The sequence below is a fragment of the Phocoena sinus genome, chromosome 3 (genome assembly GCF_008692025.1).
Source record: "Phocoena sinus isolate mPhoSin1 chromosome 3, mPhoSin1.pri, whole genome shotgun sequence".
In the NCBI taxonomy this organism is placed as follows: domain Eukaryota; kingdom Metazoa; phylum Chordata; class Mammalia; order Artiodactyla; family Phocoenidae; genus Phocoena; species Phocoena sinus.
This window is the reverse complement of record NC_045765.1, coordinates 93,371,463-93,384,818: the sequence shown is the minus strand read 5'-3', so window position 1 is coordinate 93,384,818 and position 13,356 is coordinate 93,371,463. Positions and strand designations below refer to the sequence as shown.

Here is a 13,356-nt window from a genome sequence, read left to right as displayed (position 1 = left end):
TCCAGATGTGCAGGCTCAGTAGTTGTGGCTCACGGGCGTAGTTGCTCGGCGGCATATGGGATCCTTCCAGACCAGGGCTCGAACCTGTGTCCCCTGCATTAGCAGGCAGATTCTCAACCACTGCACCACCAGGGAAGCCCCTCAAGTGCTTCTTGAATCTGTGTCTCCCGGGGTGTAGTCCTCAGTTTGGCTCAAATAAAACTCTTTTCTATTCCTATTATAGATTACTTATTATTTTCATCAACAAGTTATATGTAGATTTTAGACTCTGTGGAGGGTTGGCACTCTTAACCCCTGCATTGTTCAAGGGTCAACTGTATAGCCTTGAGTTGTTTACTAATTTTTTTTTTTTTTTAATGAGAGTATAAGACGTTCAAGGCTGGTACATTAGTTATCTATTGGTGTGTGGCAAATTACCCCCACAATTAGTGATTGAAAACAACAAACATTTATTATCTCACAGTTTCTGTGGGTCAGGAATCTGGGAGCAGCTTAGCTGGGTGGGTCTGTTTTAGAGTCTCTCCTAAGGCTGCAATCAAGGTGTTGCCAGGTCCACAGTTATCTAAAAGGTCCGCTGGGAAGGACCTGCTTCCAAATCAGTCACATGGCTGTTGGCAGACTTCAGATCCTTGCTAACTCTTGGCTGAAGACATCAGTTTCTCGTCTCTACATAAGGTTTCTTACAACATGTCAGCTGGCCTCCCTCAGAACAAGGGCTCCAAGAAGCTGAGAGAGAGACAGAGAGACAGAGGCAGACAGAGAGAGAGAGAGAGACTGAGACTGAGACAGAAAGAGAAAGAGAGAGAGGTACTCAGAACTCCTATTCCTGGTTACACTAGTTTTATGTATACATGACTTAATTGTAATTTGACAATATTTCAAGATAGAGTCATTTTGTAGTATTTGTTAGGAAATTCTAATGAGTTCTGGGCTAAAATAAAATTCTTAAGAAATGGCACATGAAAACTATGTGAATATTAATTTATTGCTATAACACTGAACAGCAAAATCCCAAATATATCCAAAGTAATTGGCTGTTTTAAATCACGTTTGCAAAACAGTCTGTGATTAAACTGTGAACTGTTTGTTAGCTTGGCAATGGAAGAACTGGATAGTTTTATACTGAAATGTTTTTACAGAATATTTCTGCTAAAAATAAGGACCTTTCCTCTATTTTTTTGTAAAATCCATACGACAGGCAAATCCACCAACTTCATGCTTCAACATTTATGCTTTATTATGATAGACTAAATAATGCTCTCCACCAGATCTGTCACATTCTAATCCCTGGAACCTGTGAATAATACTTTACAAAGTCCCTACGAAAGGGTCTTTGCAGATGTTATCAAATTAAGGATCTTGAGATGGGAAGATTATTCTGGATTACCTGAATGGGCCCAATGTAATCACAAGGGTCCTTATAAAAGGGACATAGGAGTTGTCAGGTTGAGAAGATAGTGATATGATGACAAGCAAGGAACAAAAAGGGATTTGAAGAAGCTACGTTGCTGGTTTCAGAGATAGAAGAAAGTGGCCACAAATCAAGGAATACAGGCAGTCTCTAGAAGCTGTAAAAGTCAAGTAAATGGATTCTCCCATAGAACCTCTAAAATGAACCAGTCCTGCTGACACTTTGACTTTGTCCAGTGAAACTGATTTTGAATTTTTGACCCCCTAAACTGTAACAGGATAAAAGGTGTGTTGTTATAAGCCCCCAAATAATTTATAATTGATCACAGCTATGAAAGGAAATGAATACACTTCTAAAAGAAATAAAGGTCTCTCAATATTTTTATAAGTATTTCGTGATAGATTGCACATCTTGAAGGCTTTTCAATAAACTTGTAGCCCAGTTCTCCAAATACACAGAGATACCACTTCTCCATGATTAAAGGCCTGGATTCCTCCTCAAGATGATCTGTCCCTCCTCCAGGTGGAGGTGGGCTGGGAAGAGAGCCTGAGCAGCAACTGTGGCACAGATCCTCCATCAAGGGACAAAAGTGGGAGAGGCTCTTGCAGCAACCCATCTTTGAACCCCCAGTGGACAAAGCCCCGGGAACACAATCCTCACTGTATCTATAACAACCCAAGGATTTTAGCAGATCATATAGTGGCTCTATCCCTGAAGAGAATTAGGATTATTCGCCCATCTCTACAAACAGGTATCAATTAAGGAGAATAAAGTATATCCATGTCTCCCACGGCCCAAGTTATACACTCCAGTCCTTCCATGAATTATTCATTACATGCTGAATTGACCATGAAATGAAATTTCAAATGAGGTTTTCGAAACTCTTGTTAGAGAGAGTGACTTGGAATATGAAAGTACTTTGTTTCACAAAATATATATACCTCCCCCCAAAGCATTTTATACAATCTCAAAGAATCAGAACTAATTTATGAGCAAAACAGCCTAGCCACTGTGGGCTGAACTGTTTTATTGAGAAATAAAGATATTTTAGTATGACATTTAGAGATCCAGTTGTTCATGGAAGATGAATGGTAGACAGATCCCCCTCTTACAAAAAAAGAAAAGTCTCCAAGGGAACCTCATAAAATTTCCAGAACTGAAAGTGTGTGACAGCCTTGAAGGATGCAGCTAGCTGTCAGGGAGTGAAGTTGGTAGGCAGAGGGCATTTTCAGTGGCTTGGCTCTGATAGGCCCAATGTAGGAAAGGACTCAAGGCTCAGTGAGTGAAAGAGCCTACAAGCTCAGTGTGGAGATACATGCACTGCTCCAGCTGTCTGCCCCTTCTTCTAGCTGATGCCACAGAGAGGCCCACTGATAGGCAGGGCTGCTGTGCCTGTTCTGCGGCAGGGCAGGCACTTCAAGAGTGGGTGCCCAGCATGATCACCAGTACCTAAACTGAAGAAAATTCTTGTGGTTTAATGCTCAACAGAATCTGGCAGGGCCTTGTCCTGAATCCCACAGCACAATATCCCTTAGTCTTTAGGGGTAAGAAGGCCCTGGTGACTCCACAGACTACCTCCCATGATAAACAATGACAAACTCAGGCCTCTGCTGACAGCACCTACCTTCACAGAAGGACCTGTGCCCCATACAACTGCCCTTATGAAGCTAGATTCAGGGGCTATGCCTGTTTGTCACAGGTTTTCGACATTTTCCCTGGTCCTTAGTGTCTCCTTACTAGGAATCCATGACATCATCATCACCTGAGGGACCCACAAGCTACATTTCTTCTCTAGCATAGCCATTAGAAATGCTTGAAGCCCCTGAAGGATGCCATCCCCAGATTAGAGACTAGTAGTTCTGAATTTAAAAGCCCCAACACTCAAGGATGTCCAGTGGCTCCTGAGTTTTCCTTAAGTGAGCAACTTAGATGCTCAATTTCCCATGTTACTCACGGATTCTTTAGAAAGGAAAGGGATTCATTAGATATTTAACCCCCAAAACAAAACATTCTATTAACTGGCATCCTTGTCTGCTTTACCCTGATTTTAGTCTACTCTGATCCAACCCAGGACATCATAGATGAAATGAATTGTTCCAAAATCGGAGTGGAAACCATCCTACCTCCACACTGGGTCTGCATCTTCAGGATCTTGGTTGCAGTCATAGATACCTGCCTCAGGAAGCAGGAGTTTCTGGTCATTAGAGACATGAATGCCCTACATTCTCCATCTTCTCAATATAATATCTGTCAAATACTATGGCTGCCTGCCAAGCTGACCAAGGACAGATTTGAAAACTAAAGGGCTAATAAAACTTCTTGCTGTCACTCCTTGCTCCTAAGACATTAGCATAATCAACTTAGGCAGAGATGTGCCTTTCCTCCATGATTTGCTGTTGTCTGGGTTGTGGTGGACCTCTCACCAGCATGCTACCTTCATCCTGTACCTTGTCTCCTCTCTGTTCTAGGCACCACTACACTGTTCACCAAGGAACCTTCCTTCCTCCATGTGCCATCCAGAAACCTGAGCTATACTTATGGCTCCTAGTTTAAGACCTACTCTGACAAGCATCGTTCATATCCTTTGGCTTTTATATTCTCCTATCTGCTAACCTTTAGATACAAACCTATAACCAGATGGGGTGCATTAACCTAGCTTTGTGGCAGGAAGAGCACCGACTCAAACTGACCCCACAGTCAGAAAAATATGTGAAATATGTAGCCAGAAAAGCGATTATGGGCAGGACCATCTACATAATTTGCAAGGCCCAGTGCAAACCACAAATGTGGAGCTGCTGGTGAAAAAAAAAATTAATTTCAAGATGGTAACATTTCAAGATGGCAGAGTATTAAACCAAGCATGGGGCCCTTCTAAGTACAGGGTTCTGTGCAGCTGCATAGGTTGCACACACATGAAGCCAGCCTTGACTACGGGGAATTGTTTACTACTTTCCAAATTACCACTTTTCAACAAGGATTCACCAGAGCATGCCAGGGCTTTCTACTCAACAGTACACAAGAGGCCTTAGCCAACTCCAGCTGGAGAAGAGAGCCTGTAGTTTATGGGACTGGAATCTCCTCTGAGCTCCCGACCCAGCACTGCTACACCTGGGCTGTTACATTTTTAAAAGAAAAAAAAAAAAAAATCCCGATCTGTGAAGAAGATCCGGACACCTCCCATCTATTCTCAGCTTTCTCATGCTTGTTCCAATCCGTAGTTTCTGCCTTCCTGGTTCCATAACCAAGCTTTGATATCTGATCCTGGCATCTTCTCTTTGATAACCATCCAGATGCCCCCTTCTGACTTCTCAGACTCTAGTCTCTGACACTAGTTTCAGCTCTGCTGGCTCCACAGGTTTTAATATCCCACATTTCACCTGAGAAACTTTCTGTTCCCTCTCCTAGTTCCATGTAATCTCGCTGGCCAGACTAGCCCTCTTTCCTCTACTAACTGGGGAAAGATACATAATCAGAAGGTACCATATGTAGCCATGACACAGTAGCTAATTTCACTCATTTAAAGAGTTGATAAGAGGGCTTCCCTGGTGGCACAGCGGTTAAGAATCCACCTGCCAATGCAGGGGACATGGGTTCGAGCCCTGGTCCGGGAAGATCCCACATGCCGCAGAGCAACTAAGCCCGTGCACCACAACTACTGAGCCTGAGCTCTAGAGCCCATGAGCCACAAGTACTGAAGCCACGCACTGAGAGCCTGTGCTCCACAGCAAGAGAAACCCGCGCACAGCAACGAAGACCCAACGCAGCCAAAAATATAAATAAATTTATGAAAAAATTGATAAAGAGTTGATAAGAAACCATTACCATATTTTTTATACTAGTCTGTTTACGTCCTCCTTGGAATTGTCTTTTCTAACTTTGTGACAGTATACTCTCCCCCTCTTCCTCATGCCTCACTGAAGTGTTGTCTTTTTCTTTTCTAATCAGTCCTCCTTCTACTCTGCCTCCTCTATCACTAGCTGCACAACTACCATCTTCTTGCTTTACTTTGCCATAAATGTTGGGCTGGCCCAGAGTTCATTCCTGAGCTCTCTTCTCTTTTCTGTGACCTTTTATTATACAATGACCTCCAGATTTTTATCTCCATCCCTGACTTCATCCCAAATTCCAGACATATATATCCCTGCCTTCTTTATGTAGTCATATCTTTTCCCTATCAAATAGGCATGTAAGGGATATTCCCTAACTCTAAGAAAGAGTATTATTCCCTCAGTCTTCCAGATGTCAATAAGAGGCACCATCAAATTTCTCAAGCCAAAAACCAAAAAGTCATCATTCTGCTCTCTTCTTTATCAATTTAATCCAGTCCATCTGTAAGGCCTGCTGGCTCTACTTCCAAATTTATCTTTTATCAATACACTTTTCACCAAAGCCTCTTGCCATCTCCCTTACTGAGCCCTTCCTGAATTCCTTCCTGAATTACGGCAATAACCTTCAAAATACTCCCTTCTGATACTTTTTCCTGCTAAATCTCTCCAAATATAATCAGAGTGATCGTTTTAAAAATAAATCAGGTAATGTAATTGGACCACTTAAAACTTTCCAGTGTCCTCCCGTTGCATTTAGAATGAAATCCAAATGTTTTACAATTCTCACACTTCCCTCTCTCACCTCAAGTCTTAACACTCTCCCATTGAATCAATTTGTTCAATAACACTGCATTTCTCTCTTTTCTAAATCACACCACAGGGACTTTGAACTTGCTTTGTCTCATTACTGGAATATTTTGCCCAGATCGTCACATAGTTGAAAGTTTCTCTCATTATCACCTCTGCAGAGTACATTCTAGTAAATGTTGCCTGTCCTACTACAGTCTGATTTCTCTGTATTATTTCTCCCTCACCTCTTCCTTCTTCCCTTCTTCCATTCTTCCCTTCCCCCCTCTCTCTCTCTCCCTCTCTCTCTCTCTCTCTCTCTCTCTCTCTCTCTCTCTCTCCTTCTTTTGGCATATAGGGTTGGTTGTTTGTTAATTAGGGAACAGGCCTTTTTTTGCCTTGTCCAACAACGTGTCCTGAGCACTTAGAAGATTTAGTATAGAGTAGGTGCTCAATAAATATTCACTGAACAAACAGGTCCACAAAGTTATAAGGGAGTCTGTGATCCAATAATAGGTGGGTCAGTTTAACACAACCCATAGGCCAAATCTGGCCACCATCTATTTTGACAGGTAAAATTTTATGGAAACACAATCATATCTACTTGCTTACAAATTGTCTGTGGTGGCTTTTGCACTACAGCAGAAGAATTGAGGAGGTGCAACTGAGATCATAAAGCCCACAAAGCTGTAAACATTCACTATCTGGCTCTTTATGGAAAGTTTGCTGACCCCTGCAATAATATATGCCAGGTCAAGTTGCCATTCAAATTAAAAGGAACAGGCAGACATTAACCTAAATAATACTGAGGGAACTAAAGTTGTGTGCCCCTCCTAGAGGTGGAGGGGGCAGTACTTGAGAAAAAATTCAGCTATGCAAAATAGAGAACTCTAGAATTGGAGAAGCTAAGGTAAAAGTTTTTGTGGGCAGTTTGAAGCTATTTAAAAATAGAGCTAAGATTAAACACTATAGCACCTTTATTAACAGAACAAAAAATTTAGTAAGGGCAACAAACCTTGATAACATGACCAACAATAATCAGGGAGGGAAATAAGATTAAGTCTAAGTATACTCTTCTCAGTAATAATCACAGCAAGTTGACAAGGGTGCCAAGATGATTCAGTAGAAAAAAATTTAGTCCTTTTCAACAAATGATGCCAGGTAACTGAATATCCACATGAAAAAAATTAAGGTGGGCCCCTCCCTCACAACATACACAAAATTAATTCAGCATGGATCAGAGACCTACTGTAAAGCTTACACTATAGAACTACTAGAAGAAAACACAGATGTAAATTTTTGTGACCTTGGATTAGGCAATGATAGATAAAACACCAAAAGCACAAGCAATCAAAGAAAAAATAAATAAATTGTCCTTCATCCAAATTAAAAAAGACTTTTGTGCTTCAAGGACACTATCAAGAAAATGAAAAGTTGTGCTCACTTTGGCAGCACATATACTAAAATTGGAATGATACAGAGAAGATTAGCATGGGCCCTGCACAAGGATGACATGCAAATTCATGAAGTGTTTCTTATTTTTAAAATATAACTAGGAAATTAGAAGAAGCTGCTGCTGAATTTGAATCTGAATCCTATAGAGCTTCTCCTCTAGGATCTACTGATGAGTCAAATCTATATAAAGATCTAGTTTTGAAAACATCACAAGCATATGTACAGATTTTGAAGAAAAATGATATGATCTGAAAGATAAATAGTAAAAATTTACCTCCTGGGCTCTTTACATAACATTTTAGTTGTTTCCTATTAAACATGATGTGAAAATCTTTATTAAAGGAAAATATTTTTGTATTATAATAAAAAAAGAAAATGAGAAGATGACCCACAGAATGTGAGAAAATATTTGCAAGTCATTTATCTGATAAGGGTCCAGGATACAGAATATATAACGAACTTATAACCCCAGGACCAGCTCAATCTGGTCCTACTCTATTGATAATGAGATACTGAGTTGTTTTTCAGAAACAACAGAACGAAACTGCAAGTCACGCAACCAAAGCATGAGTAGAGGAGAAAATTTTGACCTCAAATAATAATTAGAACTAAAGTTTCTCCCTTCTATGGAACCAAAGGACTAGGACATGACTGGAACCTGAACACAAGAACACTTTCAAAAGCCAAGGGTCTGTTGTCCAGGAAGATCTGATGCTGAAGCCCACTTTACCACACCTTACCATACATGGCCAAGTTCCAAAGCCCTCCAGTGGAAACCTGCCCTGCCAGTGCTTCCACATTCCAACACATCCTCCCCTAACTCATGAAAGTTTTACTGAACTCCAGATCAGGAAGACAGATTTGAGCCCTGCCTCCTGTCTCCTTGCTGGTCAACCTCAAGATAAAGTACTTTTCTTTTCTCAAAAGCTAGTGTCATAGTATTAGCTTCTATGGGTGTTGAGCAATGAGCTCTTGCTTGGTAACAAACCCTTACAATTCAACAATAAAAAGATAGACAAATAATCCAACTTTAAAATGAGCAAATGATTTAAATAGACATTTTCAAAAGATATACAAATGGCCAATAAAAACATGAAAATATCCGTAACATCCTTAGTTATAAGAGAAATGTAAACCTGAGCCACAATGACATCATTTCACACACAGGAAGATGGCTATAGCAAAATAGACAGATGATAGCAAGTGTTGGCAAGGATGTGGAGAAATTAGAGCCCCCATATATTGCTTGTGGGAATGTAAAATGGTTCAGCTGCTTTGGGAAAGAGTTTGGCATTCCTCAAAAGGTTAAATGTAGAGGTATCATATGACCCAGCAATTCCACTTCTAGATATATACCTAAGAGAACTAAAAACATATGTTCACATTAGAACATATATTTTTTCATAACAGTATTATTCATAATAACTAAAAAGTGGAAACAACCCAAATGTCCATTATCTGATAAATAGATAAAAACAATGGATAAAAGATGTGGTATATCTATACAATGGAACATTACTTGACAATAGAAAGAAATGAAGTACTTATACATTATACAACATAGATGAACCTTAAAAACATTGTGTTAAGTGAAAGAAGCCAGACACAAAATCTAGATATTGTTGATTCCATTTCTATGAAAACTACTTGGTTGAGCTTGTGATAGTCTACAATAAGATGAACTAAGTAATATTTACTGTTTAATTTGACTGTCAGGCCCCTGAAGAAAATGATGAATCCTGGAAAATTAAATGGTGATATAATAGCACCATCCCTATGTTCTTTAGGTCCATAATTGAAGCAGTAATCTTCACCGTTGCCCCAGGGTGTGATACTTTTTTTTAATTTGGTGTCTTGGTCAGGGGTAAGACAGAACAGTTTCAGAGTTCATACTTGGCTTTAGCTATCTTCACTATGATATGATAACGCTTATTCCACAGGTCAAGAATTCAGTGTGAGTGTTATCCAACTGCCAAGAATGCCAATCCCTATTATATATCTGAGACTAGGAAAATAATAGTCACATGGTTCTATCCGTGGACCCATTAGCTATTGTAAGCTTGACTTTAGTTAGGACTGCCTTTATTACTTGGCCTCTTTTACTTGCTACTTTTGAGTTTCTAAGTGTGGATATCAGTTCAAATTCTGTGTGCAATAGTTCTCAAAATGTCCTGGCATTCCTCTTTCCCCAGTGTAAAGGCGCTGAAGTAAGTGACCTTGGGCCCTTTTGGGGATAGTATATAATATAGTATACACTTGCTGTGGCTTGTAGGTCTCTCCTCCTAGGGAGCTGAACACCTCTTCTGTTAATAAAGTCTGTATGTGAAAATCACCAGAAACTGAACAAGGAATTATGACTGTTTATTGAAGTGACTGCTCTCAATCTTCTGTCCTTCCATTCTTATCATCTTCTGGTTGTAGATATTAAGCAGCACACTTGTTGGCTGCCCATCTGTTTTACTTATATAGACACCATCCTCTATTAACCATCTCTACAAATCTTTTTGACTGTCCTTTCTGATCTTTCTGGTTGTTACAGTAATTAGGACCTCTTGGTTCCTGACTGTAAGCAGTGCCCCCTGGTGTCTGTTACTTTGGTGCCTTATAAGCCACCTAGATAGTAAAGAGCCCAGGTCTGTGAGTCCCTCTCCTCCTAACAGCCCTGGCCTTCAGAAAAGACCAACCCCTGAACTTCTCAGTGATGCTGGTTCCCCTCTCACCAGTACATTCTTCATGGCCTTGGAGATGAGACTTAATCATCTAGTGGATTTTCTGGCCTTATACAATATGTCCATTCCAGTATGTCCACTTCCCTGAGACTCTATTCCTTCCTCTATCATATACTTCATGCCATATACCAATACCTGAATTCTATTTAGGAATTTCCACTTTACCCAGCATAGATCTTTGATTTTTCCACACACCTAACAGCATACCCAGCAAAGAGTTTGCCCCATTCTTTGCAAGATATTAAATCCCACATCCTTAGAAAGTATTGTGAAGCAAATACATTTTTGCTTAACCTGTCTTTATTCCGGACCCCTTAAACAATTTTAAAGCCTAATCCCAGGGATTCTTGACATGTCTTACAGAGCTCTGTGACTCTATCAAACATGCAAGCTAATTCTTGCCTCTTTCTTGGTGTGTACTCTATCCTCTATCCTCCTTTATGAGGCCCAGCTGGGATATACTGAGATTTAACCCTTATTATCAGACTGGCAGCTAGGGGAGGAGATGGGACATTTCCTTAAGGGGATTCATATTGCACTGCTGGGGAGAGGCCTTTGTAATGTCTTTCTACAGAGTTCTCCAGGGAGATGTAAGCCACCCCTGGGAGCTCTGGGAGTTCAGAGAGGTCTACATTACCGAGATCATCAGGAGCATCCATCCAATTATCTCCCACCTATGTACCAGCTTCCTAAGTGTGATATTTTTATTTACAAGAAATATATATTTGGTTTTCATGTCACTTCTTGTACAGGGCTCCTAAAACCCTTGGAATTTCCTAAATGGTGAGAGCAATTATGGTGCATTTTGTTAATGGAGTGACTTTTTGGAAAACACCTCAAGTTGGGGGCTGTTTGCCAGGAGAACTAACCATATGAATAGAGGGTTGGAATTTTCAGTCCCACCCCCTGGCCTCTGGGGAAGGGAGAGGGGCTGGAGACTGCGAGTTCAATCACCAATGGCCAATGAGTTAATCCATCATGCCTATGTAATGAAACCTCCATAAAACCCCTAAAGGATAGAGCTCAAAGAGCTTCTAGGTTAGTGAACACGTGAGGATTTGAAAGGAATAGTACACGTGGAGAAGGCGTGAAAACTCCACGACCTTTCCCCATGCCTTGTGCTATGTATCTCTTTCATCTGGATGTTCTTGAGTTATATCCTTTTACAATTAACCAGTGATTGATCTAGTAAGCAAAGTGTTTCTCTAAGTTCTGTGAGCTACTCTAGCAAATTAATCGAACCCAAGGTTGGAGTGAGGGGGTCATTGGAACCTCCAATCTGTAGCTGGTTGGTCAAAAGCACAGGATAACCTGGGCTTGCTAGGAGTTAGTAGGGAGGCAGTCTTGTGGGACTGAGTCCTTAACCTGCGAGTCTGATGCTGTCTCCAGGTAGAGAGTGTCAGAATTGAGTTGAACTGTAGGGACATCCAGCTGATGTCAGAGAATTGATGGGGTGTATGGGGAAGAAAACTGCCACACACTGAAACTGGTGACCAGAATCCTTACCAAGTTTTCTCAAACAAGGCCCCAACCTTGGCATAACAGACCTACAATGACTGATCATCTCTGGAGTGTTGTGACTCAGAAGTCTCATGTCTACTTTTCTGCTTTTCACCATCATGGACTGAACTGTGTCCTCCTAAATTTCACATGTTAAAGCCCTAACCCCCTATGTGACTCTATGCAAAGATAAGGCCTTTAAGGAGATAATGTTGAATGAAATCATAAAGGTGAGATCCTACTCCAACAGGACTGGTGTCCTTATGAGAAGAAGAAACACCAGAGCTTGCTCTCTCACTCCATTTACATGCATCAAGGAAAGGCCATATGAGAACACAGCAGGAAGGTGGTCATCTGCAAGCCAGGAAGAGAGCCCTTACCAGACAACAGCCCTGCTGATGCCTTGATTTTGGACTTCTAATCTTCATAACTCTGAGAAAATTACATTTCTATTGTTTAAGCCACCCAGTCTTTGGCATTCTGTTATGGCAGCCTGAACTAATACATCACCCATGTCTGCTCTTCCTCTGGAGGAGAAAGGGTTTTTTTGTTAGCTATCAAAATATTTAATTTTCTGTTAACCACCCTCAGTTTCCTGCTTTCTCTTTGCAAGTTGTCAAACACAACCTAGTAGTAACCAGATAACGCCACTGTCCTTGAAGGAGTTGCTCTCCATGAATCTTTTAAATACCAGAATCATAGCACCAACAAGGTCATTCCTCTACACCAGGACATTTTTCCAGGGCATCACTGCTGGAACCTTCAGCAATTAGGCTGCCATTTTGTGCCAGAGATTATCCATCCTGCACATTACACTTAGAACAAAGTCCTCTTTGTCAGCCAGTTAAGGAGTGAGCCATTCTCAAAACTCACCTTGCTGCCTGATTTCCTGAATCAATCTTAGTAATATTTGCATCAATTCAGGCCTTCTCATAAGTAAGCATCAAGACAGGATTAGATATTTGAGAGATTTATTGTGGTGGCTCTGTGAAGGATAAAAGTGAGAGTAGGAGTAGGTAAGAAGAGGCTTCAGACCACTATGTAGGTTTGACAACTATGAAAGGAGAGAAGGAGGAAAGGATTGCTTAGAACCAGCCTCTGAATGTACTTTCATTCTAAGAAAGTCTTGGCTAAGCCAGTGGGTAGACTCAAAGCACAAGTTATTCTTTAAAGAATCTCACATTGAACATGAATGGTCTGGTTCCTATGTACTGGCCAAACTCAGCCATTGATTCATAGCAGCTTGGGAAAAGTGTTATCTGTGGTGATTGATTCAAAGCTGTAACAGCTAGGGTTGTAAATCAACTATGCTCCATGTATCAGGTCCTCTTGAAGGAGATCTGAGTAGCCTACTTCTATGGCTGCCATTGTGTGGGAATTAACACTTTGACTTTATTAAAGAGTAAGGATAGAATACTGCTATTTTCTCATCAAAACTTTGCCTCCTTCTCCTGGGCACTACTACATTTCCCTGCCTCCTTCAGGTTAGCAGGGCTATGTGACTCAGCTCTGGTTAATAGAACGTGCACCTTTTCTTTGCTTGGTCTCTTTTTTTATTTAATTTTTATTTATCTTTGGCTGCGTTGGGTCTTCATTGCTGCACATGGGCTTTCTCTAACTGCAGCCAGCAGGGCTACTCTTTGTTGCG

General features: G+C 40.8%; 1 non-coding gene across 1 annotated transcript; it reads left to right on the top strand.

Annotated features, from left to right (window-relative positions):
* The first annotated feature begins 7,460 nt into the window (after window positions 1-7,460).
* Window positions 7,461-7,567, top strand: LOC116752460. Its single transcript, XR_004349526.1, has one exon. It is a non-coding gene; the product is annotated as a U6 spliceosomal RNA (small nuclear RNA).
* The last annotated feature ends 5,789 nt before the right edge of the window (window positions 7,568-13,356 follow it).